Source organism: Vicugna pacos, chromosome 3 (genome assembly GCF_048564905.1).
Source record: "Vicugna pacos chromosome 3, VicPac4, whole genome shotgun sequence".
In the NCBI taxonomy this organism is placed as follows: domain Eukaryota; kingdom Metazoa; phylum Chordata; class Mammalia; order Artiodactyla; family Camelidae; genus Vicugna; species Vicugna pacos.
The window spans coordinates 58900434-58917932 of NC_132989.1; the positions used below are offsets into that span (position 1 = coordinate 58900434).

Here is a 17499-nt window from a genome sequence, read left to right on the forward strand (position 1 = left end):
AGTAATGCTATCAGTTGTTTATTTAAGGAGTGTTTATTGTCTTGAATGATAACTCTCAGTTTCTCAGCCTCTCTGCTCCATGTTTTCCTTTGTGAGATGAAGTCTAGGTGCACCAAAGTGCGTGAGACATGAAGCAGGGAAAGGTCAGGTGCTCAGATAAAGTGTCCATTGTCTCCTCCAGGCTCTGAGGTTATAGAGGTGTTGCTCACCCAGCTGGCCATGGAGGAGGAGCACCTTAATAGCATAGCCTAGTCTGATCTTTTAGTCTCTTTGGGAAGAGGCAGTGTTCCCATATGATTCAGGGCTCATCCAGGCTCATGTTGGTGCTACCAGAATTCTTTCATTTAATCTTTTATAATTAAATCTATAATCATCCAGCAGCAAGGTCCTTCTCGTGATCCCCTGTACTGGTCAAGTTTCTCCTGTTACAACATGGTATAAATAAACTCTAACTCTACCTTTTAGTGACTTGCAAATACAAATTTATTTTTCTTGCACAAAGGTTTGTGGTTTGGCTTGAGTGGCTCTGCTTTAGGCTCTAGGTCCTGTTCAGGTCTTTTTCATGTGTTTTTTACTTTGAGAACAGTCACTACCCAGATTAGGATCTTTTTGTGATGAATAGCAAAAGGGCAAGAGGGGCCAACAGAAACATATGATGCTCCTTAAGACCATGGCACAGACTAACATACTGTCACTTCTGCCCAGAGCCTACTGGCCAAAGAAAATCATATGACCAAGCCAAAATCTATGTAGGGGAGGTGTATAACCACATACTCTTGTCAGAAGCAATGGAAATTTAAATATTAGAGAGCGTGAATGTATATTTCTATGACAGGAAATAGTGATGTATTAGGTGCAATAATTCAGTTCACCGCATCTCCTCTGGAAAACTCTAGACTGAGTACCATCTGCTTCACGGTCTTGTCTATGTCCCACTAGCTAGGCCCTGGTTTCTTGTTATCTGACCACAAAGAACTGCTGGGCTGATGTGTCTGTGCTTCCACCCTGCCTCTCCAGAGACCTTACTAAGCCTGCCCTCCTTCCCTTCTCTAAATCTGAGATAGGAGAAACTGTGGCCAATTCTTTTTTCTTCACTTTTGTTCTTCGCAGCTTCTAATAATCCCACTCTAGACTAGAAAAGAAGAGATTTCTACCATATCATATCCTCAGTCTTTGGTACCCCATCTTCCTGGGAAACATTAAATGGCAAACAAGGTTATTTTCTTTGTGTATTAGAAGAATTCCATGATGCACATCCTCCAGGATCAAATGCTAGACGACGACAACAACATCAACAACAACAAAAGAAGGAATTTGGAAAATTTTCCCTCTAGGAAACTGCTTTGTTTGCAAAGCTAGAGACCAAATGTATAATCAATCCCATTTTTGAATATCAGAAGCTGAATACCAACTAAGTCTTTCCGTCTTACATTTCCTTGTAACACACACCTACTTCCCTTTAGACTTGATGGCTAGGGAGAAGGTTATGTTTTCTAGAAAGCAAGAGATAAAAGCACATTAAGTTTTTTTATATTGCCATTATATATGTAAGTTTATATTTTCCTTAATTTTCTGAGTTTCCACTCCCTGACAATAGACTATGTTGTATATAATTTTATTCCCCTTGGAAATAATCAGAATAACTATTAGAGAGAAAATAAATATATGATATAAGTAATTCAATAACAGTTGTCGCCTTGGGAGTTGATTCCTGGTAAAGAAATATTGACTGAAATAGCACTTGCATCCTCATTTGAAAAGAGGATGTCCAAAGGAAAGAAGGAAAAGGAGGGGGAGAGATGATTCTAGGAGCTCAGCTAAGGCAGTACAGAGGGAAGAGCAGAATCAGCATGCTCAGAAAGGAGACGTGTTTTTAAAACTGAATAAATAAAAACAAAATGAAGTGTATTTTAATCCGCATTTGTAACAGGAAATTCACATATATTAAAAAAAGAGATAGTGTAACAAAAATACACTGTAAGACACTGTAATGTTGGATACAGGTCATTTTTCATTTGTCCAAATTCATACTTTGTATAATCAAGAGAGAACTCTGTAAACTATGAAATTTAGATGTATCAATAGAGGTTCATCAATTGTAATAATAATAAATGTATCACTCTGTTCTTAAAAAACAGCCTTGAGAAAGAGACAGAAGAGAGGAAAGATATTTCATGTCCTTACAACAAAAGCCAAAAAAAAAAAAAAAGAAAGAAAGAAAAAAATCAGGCTTACTCATCAGTCCAAGGATCTATAAATGATAGGTTGTGATTTGTATTCAACATTCAAAACTTTGGGCTTGTTTTGAAGGGAGATAATTATGTAGAGATCCTTAGAGAGCACACCCAATCTGGTTATAAAAAGCATAATTCTGGGAAGCGGTACCCAGAAAGAACAGCCTGATCTGGTTTATAATAATATGTATGAGCAAAGTAAAAAAAGTAATTGTGTTAGAGGAAGAATATTTTTCAAATACACCTGCTGGAAGAGCCAAGATATTTCCTCATGTTACCTTTTAATAGGTTGGACTTCGTTTTATTCAGAATATTGGTACTTTAACTCAACCTACTTCCATTGACATCTCCATCAAAGGTTAGGATATAAACTGTACAGTCTGTATAATTTGTGAAGCTGGTAATAATTTGCTAACGATTAGCCTCAAAAAGTGCCTGTTGATAATTAAGTATCTTTTGATATGAGGAATACAGAAGAAAGTACTCTGAATTAGGTATAAATATTATCAGTTTCACAACAGAGAACTGTTTCCTTAATGATTTGCCCTCCAAGGCTCTCTTTTTAGAGGGGAGGAAACAGCACTATTTCTAGCAGGCCACAGGCCATCTCATTGTGCCTGGGACAGACTGGCTGGCTGAAGACCTTCCCGCAAATGAGCAACACGTTTTGTTTTTAAAATGGAGTTATTTTAAAATACTCAAAAATGCATGTGGTGTTCAACTACGAGTACAATTTAAATCATTTTAATATTTCAAATAAATCCAAGTATTTTTCAAAAGTAATTTTTCATACTTCAAAGTTTTTTTGGCACCTAGGTCATACTGGCAACATTAATGGAGGAAAATAATTCTATTTAAAAAGGGACCAAAACTTAAGTACAAAGCAGCAGCCTAACTTCAAAACTCTATTTTTTTTTTTTGCTTGTTTCCAAATAATACAATTTTTATCACAACCTTTAAGATCTATTTTAGTGATATATATTCCAGAAAAATTCTCCAGAATCTTATCAGGAAACAAATGGATGCATATCTCCATATAGCCACATCATTATTGACAGAACTTGTTCTCCCTGAGGAAGAGTTTCCTAAATGTTAGAATTGTTTTTCTATCCCCCAACTAGAATACTCTTAATATGTATTGTTAAGAAATTTATCGTAGACCCTTATAGGTTCTTCTAGGGTTAATCACTGCTCTGCCAATTCATTGACAGTAAAAGACAAAATTCATGCTTTATTGAGCATTTGTTTTGTGCTAAACACTGACAAATGCTTAACATAGCTTATCTACTTTAATCTTCATGAAGACCTTACGGGACAGAAAACCAAAAAAGTAGAGAGATTCATTACGTGACAGCAGATCCAACTGCTGCACTACTTGAACTTCATTCTTTAAAAATGTCATCATGCTGTTGAAAAGTCCACGTGATAATGGTGAAGGGGTGGAAATGTGGGAGAGTGTGTGGAGGGAGGAAAGAGAGAAGGCACTAAGGAGAGAATGACACTAGCATCAGAACATCTAAAATCACATGGCCTTGGTGGGGAAGCTTCTGCCTTCCCTGCTAACACTCAAGAGGTCACACTGCCAACAGATACAGAGCTCAGTATCATTGTCTACATTTTCTTCCAGAAAGGCATTAGGGACTTTTGTGCAAAAGACTGCTGATCCATTTTGTAATGTGTGGGAGTATGTGTATATGTGTGTGTGTATGTGATAAGAAAGTATAAAACTTTACAATATTTACACTCTCCTAATCGGAAATTCAGAGAGATACAATACTATGACTGATGTAGAAACAGGATCTCTATTGCACTTTAAACCAAAGTCCAGCTAAGGAATTTAGTCTTATAGATAAGTATCACAACCTCAACAATTCTCATGCCCTTTTAGGCAATAATGAAGTTTCTCAAAATCTAAAATAAAAAGAAGATACCCAAATCAGACAGTTTTACATACCAAAAACTATCTTATATACAGTGAAACACTGGAGAAAGACTAAATGTTCACAATAGTAGAATGTTAAATAAATAAGTATTTATATATAAATGCCATATATGTGATAATAATATGTATCTGAAAAGCATAAAGATGTTTTAGAGTCTTAAATTCATGTAGTATCATATAATATTAGATGGAAAGCATGGGATTCAATATTGCATAAAAATTCAGAAGGCCATCATCATATAAAGCAAAAAACATAGGATAAGAGACCCATACCAACAACTCTGAGTGGTTATCCGAGTACCAGGATTGTTTATTTTTCCTGTGTTTTTGTTTTTCTTTACTTACTTTTTGTATTTACTACAAAGAGGAGCTACTACGTTTGTTTTTGCAAAAATAATGCATTTAAAATTATAAACAACTTATCTTGCTGTCCCCATGAAATGAGATAAAACTTTATGAAACTAGATAAAATAAGATTTTTGAATAAAAAAAGATTTTCCATTCTGATGATCAGATCTTTTAAAATTATTTCACAAATTGCTTGCTAATATCCATGATATTTTCATATTTTAGATTCTACTTTAACATATTTCTAAATTGTTTAATAAAAATTAATTTTGGTAATTGAACTTATTCAAGACATAGGAAATACCTTTTATTTGGAACAATATTAAGGAATAAGTATGACAGAAAAATACTTAAACAGCTATCATAAATCAAAGAATTGGGTTGAAAAGTGTACATAAAATGCATAAGTAATATCTGTACTGAGACTTAGCATTGCTAAGTGTTCTATTCTACCACTACAGAAAAGTTCATTGGAAGAATACTTGCTTGGCTCATTTTGAATACTGGATAATTCTTTAAACTTTGCGTCTAGAGAAAGGGGTCTATGAAGAAAGGACTAGATTTTGCAGTTGAATGTTGCAGTTATGTTGTCTTACCTTTTATACAGTAAGTTATGTTTTCAAAGATCTACATTCAATTTATATTAGTCCTACAATGTCACTGCAAGGCATACAAACCAAATACCTAATGAAGTTTGCAGAGTTTTGTGACTTTTTCCATAGCCCACAGGTTGCAAATCTATGAACAGAGACCAAGTCTTATAGTCCTATGTTTTTTAATATAACACCTTTTTTTATTTCTAAAGACATTTCTTTTTAACCCAAGTGAGAGGAAGAAGTTGGACAGTAGGATCTCATTGCACAAGTCAAATTATGTCAGGTGAGTGAACTTGTCTAAACACAGGACAAAAGATGAAAATTGGAATTTATATGTGCATAAACTTGTCTGTTTTCCTCCAGTTCCTATCTCAGATCACATGCTTCTCATCTACTATTACAGTGCAAGGTACCTAGAGTGTGTTCCACAGCTGCTCCCAGGGTGTGGAGACTAATAGTAACTTCCTTGTCATTATATAGGCACAAGAAAACACTAACATTTTGCCTCAGAACTCTCAATTAACAGTTTACTCAGGCACTTCTAACCTGCAGGTCCATTAAAACAGTTTAAAAGGAGTGGGCACTGTAGTCAAACAGTATGTCACGAAATCTACACTTGGCCTTATGGAAACATGTATGTTGTATTCATAGAGAAACAAGGATACTAAGGTCAGAGTAGCCAGCTCCTTGCTGCAAAGTAATAGGTTTGAATTTTGTCTTGTTTATGACCATTAAAACATTTCAAAGAAATATCCATCACATGCGCTGTTGAGTAAAATAAACTAAGCTGCAGACAAAGCAGACAAAGACAATGGTGCTTCTGAAGTTGGTTAACAAGTAGATGTCAGTCTTTGCAAATATAGGACTTTATATATCAGTTTAATAAATTTTCAAATGCTTTATGACTTCAGTGATTAGGCATTAGAGCTAATTACTCTAAGTATTTTTTTCTTCAAGGCTTACTTGCTACTTTTACTCATTCAACTGAAACAATTAGATTCGCCAAGAGAAACGGGTAATGTCTTTTCAAACCATATTTCCCATAACACTTAGTTTCCTGCAGCAAATCATTAAACAATCAACAGATGCATTTAGTTTCCAGTCTATATAACTTTGAGCAATTATTTTGAAGGGCAAAGTGGCTTTTTTTTCTCCTTTGCTACCAAATATCTTCTCCTGCCCCAGTTAGATAGGTTATTAAAGAAACTGCTTTGCTTCTGTGTAACTTACACGCTACTTTCTGTTTCAAAATACCGAGTGTTAATATCAAGTGGTATGAAAGGTCTTGGCGCAGGGAAAAGATGAGATTTAAAGTTCACTTTGTGGACAAGAAAATGAGTGACAGTTGATACCCACAGTAAAGGAACCATCCCTGTTAGCAAGGATAAGCACCCCACAATATCACCTAGGAAACTATATGCTACAGAACTGACAAATTATTGGGAACCCCTCTCACCAACTGCCTTTTGTTTCATCCCCAAAATACAAAGCAAGTGTACTTTAGTGACATGATTTTTTCTTTTTCTGGCACCTTTCCATAGCCAATTCCATTCATGCAGAAAAAGGATGAAATTCCATCATTCGAGCATGACATCTCAAAATTCAAACTTAATGAGAGCTTTGGCAGCTTCTGTCGAAGGCAGACAGTGATTAACAAAACACTTCAGAGTACAAGGCACAGCAGTGCTCAAAGAAAACAGTGATGATCTCCACTTAATTGTAGAAAAGCCCAAAGCATCTGCCAGCCGAGGAGAGCTGGAGCCATAAGGAGCTATTGCTCAGATAGGCTGTCATCTCCAGAGATCAACAACCATATGCTCAGCTCAAGCACAAACTCCAAAGAAGTTAATTTTCTGACAAAATACAGGGATAAATATGACATTCAAACAAGTGTGCTCACCCATCCTGAACACACGTTCATCTGCACGCATCAGATTTATGCATCGTTTAAACACAAGCAAATATAATTTGTTTGGAACACAAACATTGCTGCATGAGTACAGGTATAATTAATCTTTGTCTGCTCCACAGGTTCTTGTGTTCTACTGGTTAACCACGCTTTTCAACAAACTTTTGATGAATGGAGAAGGCACTTGTTGCTTCATACCTAAACGTATATACATCACATGTGTTCAAGCTCTTGAAATCAATGCAACTTTTTAAACTCAAGATGAAAAATGAGCATTATTGGTATGATTTGAAATATGATACACATACACTCCCTCACATACACACACTCCCTCACATACACACACACAGATCTCTCTTCCTGTCTATCATCGGTCTGTTTATCTATCTGCCTATCTATCATTCTATCTACGAAAGTAAAGCTGAGATCTTGGCGAAACATTTCTGGGATACCTCTTTGAAAATATAAGCAAAGTTTTCCACCTAAGAGATACACATTTCTCAGGATAAAATCACTGTAGAAATTGTTTATTAGTACCGATGGTCATGATGTATTCTAGTTGAAAGTCACACAAGGTAAAAATAAGAAAATAAGCAATAAATGGGTGTCAAGCATAAGGGCTACAAAATTAAAAAATAAAACAATAAGAGATTGCATTCCAAGTTCGCTCATCATTGAGAGATCAGAGATTATTCTTGAGGTAATACTTCCTGAACAAATGCAACACGTAGCACCAGATGAACCAGCCTTAGCAGACTCTCAACTGTGCATGTCTTGAAATCAAGGTGTTTAAGCATTTGCACACTAGCCAAATGGTAGTTAATTTTTCAGAGGTGAATAATTACAGTCCTTTTAAAAATTAAAGAAACTATCTGGTGGTAAACAAAGTGCTTCAGTAGCAAACCTAACTTCTGCTTTAAAAAGAAACTCTGAATGCCCTTCACAAAAAAGAACTCGATTTCCCCTTTGTTTGTATCATCAGCATCGTCCAAGGTTGCACACTGAAGCTTAAGCATTGGCTTATTTTTGAATCATAGTCACTCTCCCTGTGTGGAGGTTACAGTGGAAAATGTTACATTGTCATGTCCATTTATAAACTTTGTTAGAGTTTGAGTTAACCTGCTATCTTGTAATTTTGTAATTTTGATGTTATTGTGTGCTCAGCATTTTAAAATGTTTTTTAAGATTTCTCTGATCATAGAACCAATTTATGCTTATAATAGAGAATTCATCAAATGCACGCAGGTACAAAAATAAAGTTTAAATCACCTTAAAGCCATAATTGGCAAAAAAGAAAACTGGTTAATTTTGATAAATTTTTCTCAAATTTATATATACATATATATAAAATGCTCATACCATTAAACTCATTAAATATGTTTAATTTTCCCCCTTACACTATACTCTGAACTTTAAGCATTATTTGTATAATTACAGATTTGAAAACATTTTTAAACTGCTAACATTCCATTGCATATTTGGACTTATTTTACCATGACTTATTTAACCATTTCTCTATTTGGAGTTTCTCTAATTTTTTACCATTATAAATGATACAATAATGAAATTCACTATAAAAGTAGTCTTAAGTTATTTCAGCTGGAGTTTCTAGATCAATTGATACGATTATTCTTAAGATTCTTGATACTTGTTAGTAAATTTTCCTCAAGAATATTAATGACAGTTAATTCTTACTGGATATACATGAAGATTATTATCATTTAATGGCATCTTTATTGATAGATATTTCCTTCAGTTAAACCATGTTCTAGATTACTATCAGAAAAAAGGGTTTGTGGTCTGAGAAACAAAAATGAATATGACAAAATTGATTAAAATGCCTCCAAACTAAGATGATTTGGGTAGAAGGAATACTTACAAATAAATTTCAAATGGAAAACTATGAGAATATTCATAATTTCAATTAGAATTGAAACATTATGGGTTTTGGGTTAAAATACACTTTTTACTTTAAGAATAGAGGAAATAAATAAAAGTCTATAAATAAGCCAAAATAGAAAAGGTAATGAAAAATAGTTCAGAGACAAAGTAGTAAAAGAAATATTTTTGACCCATAAGTATAGTTTATCCTCAGGTCAACAGTATATATTGATTTAACACTTTTATACACTTTTCAAGTCTGTCTTCAAGCATACACACAGGTTTCTTGAATAAGTTTCTTTGAACATTCTTAACCCTTAAACTGCTATAGTACCTTTTCCATCAAATGTCATAAAATAAATGGTCTGCACCCCACTGCTTCCATTTCCTCACTACCCTCATCCTGTTTATCCAATCTGACTTCCAATCCCATTATTCCACTACAAACAGTTTTTGAAGCACATCATTATTCTAAGTGTCCCTGGTTTATTTCTAACTTTCTTTCCCTTGTTTTTGTATTTCCTTCTTCTTGAAACCATTTCTAATGCTCTTCCCCTTCATTTGCCCCTATTCTTTCTTCCTTTGAGAACGACCTCTCTTCCTCTTCACTATCTACATTCAAACAGCTTTTTTTTTTTTTAAGAAATAACAAAATCAACACTTGCTCCAGAAAGCCTTCTCCTATGGCTGCAACTTGAAAGAATTCATGGCATACATTTGTCATTGATAACATATCACCTACTAGTACTGTTTTATAAACATGTCTTAACTCTCACAATAAATTTTAAATTGCTTGGAGAAGGCCTGAGGATCTTATATTTATGCATTGATTTGCCTATTATTTCATTCTTGTCAGAGAAGCTGTACTAATGGCAGAGTCCAACATCTTAGAAGGACCAGATGACTCTAGTCTCTCTAACAGCCTATAATTAAAACTGTCTCCTCCACAGTCATTCCTACTGCTCCCTGTGTCATATGATGTTTATTCTTCCACTGTGACAAAACCATGAGCATTCTCCCATGAAATTATGAATTTTAAAAGATCTAATATAGTGTGTATAGAATATAATGAATACTTAATACATCAATACTGCATTGTCTTTCTTACTTCAATTCCCAGTCCTTATTACTTCATTTTCTGTAGAAAATTGCCATTTCTTGCCCTCCAAATATCTGACTTATCTTCCTGTTAGCAGGAGTCTCTCTCCCACATTGTGTGGTACAGTCAGTTCCACTCTAACGTGGCATATGTGTTCCTAAAAACTGCCATGCAATGCAAAATTATACAACAAAATTATTTGGCTTAGGGAAAATGGGGCTAGGGGAACAACTTCATCAGTGACCCAGTAAAATTTTTTAAAACCTAACAACAACAACAAAAAAATAGCATGGTTTTACACATGTCAAGTGGTTAAGAAATTCATATATACTACAATAAATATGGCACTTTATCATGAAAAATATCTGAAGTTTGCTTATGAGTGAGTGATGGTAGGGCCAGAGCATGTGAGTTAGTGTGAAGTGGTGGAGGAGGGTTATTTGAAGCCAGAGAACACTGTAACACCAGTGGTGTGACTCATACTACACACAGTGAACTCGGCTATCTGGTAGATGTCTGAAGTTTGTTTCTGGGTGGGTAGGTGGTTGTGTTTCGTGTATTCCTAAGTGGCTTAGGTCAGCTGAATAGTTTTCTGCACTCGCTTAGTCTTTCTCACAATCATAATTAAAGAAACATGAAATTTGCATTATGCTCAAACTGTCCCCTCAACATATCAATGGAAATTTGTGTTTTCGAAATAAACATGACGTCAGAAGTGCAGGCACCTACCACATTTAGATGTGCTTTTCTATCCCAATTACAGAAGGTCCCAAACATCACCAGCTTTGTGTAAAATTCAGAACAGGAACAGGCTCTTCAAATGTTCCAGGTTCAATACAAATGCTTCTGTCATTTGGTCCTTATGAACCATTGGGTCCATTTGTACCCCATTTGTACTGTGGTGAATGGAGCTGCAGTCTAGAGCTTATTATATACAAAAGGTAAAATCATATTAATATCTTTCAGAGTTTATAGCAAAATCATGCCTTCTATAAATAGCTGTTTTCTTTCTGAGAAATAACTTGACTTTTTCTACCCTCCACTGTTAAACAACAGATAACCATGTGCCCTGATCGGCTTAGTGTTATTTAAATTCATGAACTCAGATGTCCCCAACATCCACTGATTGTCAAGTGATGGTTTTACTCATTGTAAAAGTCAGAAGGGCCTGAATGTACAAGTTGCAGGAAAACTTGACTTACACTCTCGACATGACAATACTTGCCACACGTCTATCAATTTCTTAATCCACACGTACGGACTCATAACTACGATTAGTTACCTGAAGAGGAAAAAACTGAATTTGGTTTATAGCTGGCTTTATATCATATGCCAGCCCAGAGTATACCCTAAGGACAGGTCAGGAAGGATAGAAAAGAAAATCTCCTACGGGGTAGAACTCTGTGTGACACATTTCATTATCCTCTTTGTCTGGAAGGAAAAATAGTCTGATTTTATACAATACGTGCAAATACCATACATGGATAGTGGCTAAGATATGGTCAGAGATTCAAAAATATTTGAAAATTAATAACTAGCTTAAAGAAATGTATTTGGGTAGATCAATTGAAACAGTTTCAGCATGGAAGGATATTTGTGTCCTTGAATGCTCACCTCCACTGTCAAAAAGTTTCTCAATAATCAGGCAGACAAGCAACTACTCTCTGTGAATGCCATTTAGCCTTTGTTTCCTAGCAACCCACTCAAGCCAGTGCTTTCACAATGGGCTTACAAACAAAGTGCTACCGTGGCAAAGACAGGGGCTACGTATGGGCCCAACTAAACGGACTTCCCTTCACCCAAATGGATCTGGCTACAACTACTGCTAGATGTCATGATGCCAACATGACAGGTCAGTCTAAAACCTATAAATCCCTAGAATCAATCATCCACTTGTTGGCTTGCCCATTACACACCAGCCTATTTCCATTACAGAGAGAACAGAAATTTGACTCACTGGGGGGAAAAAAACACTTTATGGATTTGAATTTTTCTTAACTACCTACCATGGTTTTGCCAGCAAAATCTTCTGGTTACTTGCTGCTATTCCATTCATCATCTTCAGGGAATTTACATTATAATTAAGAAAGTAGGTAAAGATCTGATATCTAGAAGTTTCATTGTTCTTATCATATCAATTACAGAAATAGATGCACTTACAGAACTGGAAGATGGTATAGCAAATGCAATAGTGTCAGGAGGTAGACAATGCCTTGAGCCATTGAACTGCTGTCCTATGTGATGAAGTGTTTGTTCTGAACCAGCAACAATATAGGAAAAGCTGGAGTTGCTACTCACTGAGATGGGACAGACTGCAGAAGGAGTAAGTATAACAGAGTTTCAGGATTTCTGTTCTGACACTTTGAATTTGAAGTGCCCTTTAGATATCAGTGTGGAGCCTTAGGGAAAAGGGGCCTGGGAAAGATGTATTTATATGAGAGTCATCAACAAGTAGATGGTATTTAAAGATAAAAGACTAGATGAGTTCACTCAGGCAGTGAAAGCTGAATAAATAAGAAGAGGTCCTGTGATTTTATGCTCTCTGAAACCCACCAGGGAGACTACAGGAAGCAGCCCCTAGGCAGGACGACCAAGAGGATGGTGTCTTGGAATCTAACTGGAGAAACTATTTCAAAAAAGGAGTTTTTGAAATAATTGATTTCAAATCAATTATTTCAAAAATGTTACTGTAAAGTCAAGTTGAAAAGCAGTCATTACATTTCACAACATGGGGGTCACTATTGCCTATGACAACAGCTGTTGCAATGGATTGATAGGAGCAAAAGCCTGACTGAAATGGGTTCGATAGGGTTTGGAAGGAGAATTCTTGATAATAAATACATAAACAATCGGGGGGAAATGTACTCTAAAGGAAAGGGGTCGGTCACAGAAATAAGGATAAACTGTTATTGCATGACAAGCAAGGGAAGGTAGAACACAGACACATACGCAAATGCATTAATAGACATGGGAAGCTTTAGAAGTTCTCTTCTGATTCCTCCCTGCTTCTGTTTTCACTGTGAAACATGCAGTAAGGTCATCCAGAGTGTGAAAATACGGAGCTGGGATAAGAAGTTTAAGGAAAAAAAAAGAAAATGTGGGATAGTAGTCTAGGACAAAGGAAGAGTATGGGGAATGGAGTAGCACTAAGCAATGGAGACCAGTTCCCTTGCATCTATTTTCCTCTAGTCTCTTTCAGCTCTTCATGCATACTCCTGGGGTGGGTAGAGAGTAATTTATAAAAAGAGCTGAGGATTTGCTAAGCCAAGAAAGATAAGCAACAGAGAAGATGCAAGGGTGTGATTATAAAAATGGTCCACGTGATCTGAACCAGCGGAAGGAGAGGTGAAAATCATATGCATCTCATCCTACTGAAAGCACTTAAATTCCTTCATTTCTGCTTCCTTCATTTGTGCTTATAACAAACACAGTTCCTTTACTGCCATTTAAGTACTGTACTATGTGTCCTGAGGAGTAAGTTCTTTCAAAATACAAATAGCCTGATCCCGACAGCAGCTCAGTCATAAGTAAGTGATCACTGACTAGTTACTACTTTTGTAAATAGTCAGTTGTTCTGTCTGTTGTTTCTGGTCCACAGAGAAGAACAAAAATTAGGTTGAGGGCTTACCTGTGCAGCAAAACATTTTCAGGAGATAAGAGAGAAGAGGACAAATCATGAGCTTTGAAATCATGCGGACCTGGGTGTGAATTCTGGCCCCATTGCTCACATGGTTTGTGTCACCAAAGAAGGTAACTAGACTTCTCTGCACCTGAGTTTCCTCATCTTTCAAATGAAGATAACACCTACCAGGCAGCTTTGCAGTGAATATTAAACAAGACAATATGCATTAGGTAATACCTTGTAGGCCAGTTTATTTTTTAAATGTAGATAGTTTTCTCCACTGACAGTAGATATGCCTAAATTGTATTATCTGAAATGCTTGTTTCCCTGAAAATTGTGTCATAACGTGATTCTATGGTCAAATACATTTTAAAATGCTGTGTCAAACAAGAGTAAACAGTATTCTTGATTACAGAACTTCTGAGAGGGTTTGATACGTTAATAAGCCTTTGAAATTTGAGAGATGGTTATAACATGCAAAGTATATGTATTTGACAAGACATTCCTTTTTTCCCAAATATTTAAATGGCCTACTATTTTACAAGATGTACTGTTGGGAGAAACTGTCTTAGACATTTCTCTCCCTATATTTCCACCCTAAAAAGTCATTCAAGGAAAGCCAAGCTCTATATACTCTATTTGGCAGAGCTAATGGCATTTTCAAAGGCCATGCCACACTTTTGAAGATTTGGCATCGTTATTTTTCGGGGAAAAAAATTCTACAGCCTCTTGACTAATGAAATAAAAAAAAAAATCTACTTTTAAGGATAGCCTTCTTACCTACCCCACCAGTCATCTGTATTTTAAGTTCAGTCAGCTTTTTCTTACTCAATATAACTTTGTAACAGTATGTGTTTTGTCACACCCATAAAATCTGAAAGTTGGAATAGCAATCATTTCATGTCTTAATTTTTTGTAACTTTTTCAATGCGTTTCCACATAATATAATCTATTAAACTATTTTTGTTTGATAATAAATCTTGCTAAATTTTTATAATCAAATTATTCCATGTCTTACACAGAGAAAACAAGTTAGCTTAGCAACTACCTGGATATACAGTTGTTGGAGGAGATTTAAAAAAACAAAAAACCCAAGCAGGGAATAGTTATAGAACTATACAGGAAAAGGAATATAAGGAACTGCTTTTTTTTTAATCAAAATAATGTCATTCATTAAGCAAGCGCATGACAAACTTTTATTTTTAAAAATTGAAATTCATTTTTCTTTTTCCTTTATTTCCTTCTAGAAATTACCTTATGATGTTAGTAAAGACCAGAAAGTTACTCTTCCTGTCTCTCCCTGATCTTTTATACAGTTAACCAAGAAGTGAACAAATAGCAAATAAAAGATCATCACTTTTTTACATAATCACTTTTTCCTAGAATTGCACACACATCTCTGGTCTGCCTTAACCATGGAAAATCGACATTTCTCATATCCTTGGATTAGTATGACATTAACTGAAGCATCACATTCTGCTAGTATCTCTTTCTCTTATTATTTTTATGTATTTTATGCTATTTTTAAAGTCATGCTGTTGAATATGTCATGACTGAATATGAGTGAATCCAAATATCAGATCTTTTGATATGAATACAAATGTCAGAAGGCAGGCAGGCCCTTGCTGGTTGAATTTCCTAACAGAGAACAAGTCCCATGTCCAACTAGAATGCCATCTCAACCAGGTGTCCTTATAAAAGTACAAGCATAATGGTCCAAGCATAATTTTAAACAAATTCAGAAAAATGTAAGTGTTTCAGGTTAACTTTGGGAAAAAAGTAAAACTTCAAACCTCTAAATCTAGCATCAACCTAAATATAATATGAAAAAAATTTTAATTGTGTCTTTCTAGGTAATTTAACTATCAGTTTCAGATTGTTAGTGTTAGTGACTAGTTTCAATGGGATAACTTAAAGGTAAAATAACATTCATTCCTTCTTTTTTGTTGTTGGTTTATTCTTCTTACTGGGTAATGTGTATAGCCAGGTCATTTAGATTTCCAGTAATCCATTTCAAAAAGTGACCACAGGTGACAGCGAGCCTTTTGACAGTCATCTTTTTAAAATCTTGATCTGAACAGTTGTTAAAGGAAATCACTGAAAGCTAGGTGACCCCAGAGTCTGGGGCCCTTTGACACAACATATTTAGAGCATCAAACACAGGTGCATGCCAACCTGATCCTAATTATTTTGGCTGCTAGAAAGAAAGATCGTTTTACTTCATTTTGGACTAACCTCCATTTTGCCATTCAACCCAAAATAATAATACTTAATGTGAGCTATGTAGAGACATAGTGCCTTTGCAGCATCCTGCGCTCTGAGCAATGTCAATCTATACTTCTTTTATTTGGGTGAATCACTTTCTCTTCGAGACTGTGGAAGAACACCAGCAGCGGGAAGGATACTTAGCGGAGTCGCAGTACATAAATAGCTCTGCTGAGAGCATTACAAAGGCTCTGTTGTGCTATCACACAGCAGAGCCAATAATACACAATATGAAAAATCCCTGCCAAGTGCACAGAGAATACAGACAATGTTTGCCATTTCTCTGGTCGGCTGTTTGTTATGTGTTACAAGAGTTTATAGCCATAGAGTCAGAAAAGCCTACCACACCCCAAAGTCTTTCTATTACAACAGTAACAACAACAACATAACAATAAACACACACACACACACCCATAAAGACATCAGAACAGCATCGACAACAACAAAAAGATAGTGGGGAGTGGAATTGAAACACAAACATTTCTATAGAAACAGAAATGGCACTTTTTTTTTCACAAAGCGCCAAAGCCTTGTATAACCACTTCCTTGAAGATGTCTTCTGTTTTCTGAAAGCACATCAATTCACACATTTGTAAGATTCAGAATATCAGCAGTCTTAGGGAAAAATCACACCTTAAAAAAGCATGTGTGAACTGAGTACCTTCTTTAAATGCTGAAACAAAGCTATTTATCCTCCATGAAAAGATATAATTTTATTTTCAGAGGACAGACTCTAAAATCAGCATCATTGACTTTTGTTTTCAAAATATGGCTCAGACACATAGCAAGAAAATAAGATACTTGAAAGCTACCCCTTAAGATTCTCTTTGACTTTATCTGCTACATTTGAAGATTGCGGTTGTCAGATACACATTCTGGGCATTCTTGATTTTTGGTACTTTCGACAAGCGTTTTCAATTTTTTAAGAGAAAAATGTTCATGAAAGTTGTATTATCATATTTTTATTATAATGGCTTAAAATAACACTGCAGTCAGAAGTGTTAAAGCTTCTCTTTCCTTCTCGCCCAGATCTCTCCTTCGTCTCATTTACTGTGACTCTTCCCTCTTATTTCACCTTCAGTCCTCTGATCCCCTCTGTCCTCTTCCATTTCTGTCTTCCTTTTTTCCAGTTACTTCTAAAATCATTCAAACCCTTCTTTGGCTTTTATCTTTATTTTCCATATACTTACTTCTGAATTTCCCTCTCCTTTCTTGATTTCTGGCCCTACCAAACCTCTCTCTCTCAAAAGCATGAGGCCACAGTAAAATTTTTGAAAATAATACTTTATAAATTTTCTCAAGTTGTGGAGAACAAAATGTTCAAGGTGAACCATTCCAGTAGATGTAAATTTCCTTTAGTGGAATCCAATCATACTTCATATTCCAGTTCAAAATTCACCTCTACTATGAAATCTTTCTGTTCTTCCTTAGGAAAAAAAAAATGTTTGCTAACCCATCTGCCCCCAAAGAACTGTATACACAATTTTATTTTAGAACTTGTCAGGTTCTATTATAGAAGGTGGTTCACATAGTCACCTGGACTAGTAAAGTGTTAACCACTTGACTGGAAGATATATGACTTATATATCTTTTTCTTTTCTGT

General features: G+C 35.5%; 1 long non-coding RNA gene across 1 annotated transcript; it reads left to right on the top strand.

Moving 5' to 3' along the window:
• Positions 1-11778: 11778 nt before the first annotated feature.
• Positions 11779-15000, top strand: LOC140695631 (uncharacterized). The gene is made up of 4 exons (XR_012071328.1): positions 11779-11861; positions 12154-12332; positions 13608-13759; positions 14879-15000. It is a non-coding gene; the product is annotated as an uncharacterized lncRNA (long non-coding RNA).
• Positions 15001-17499: the final 2499 nt, after the last annotated feature.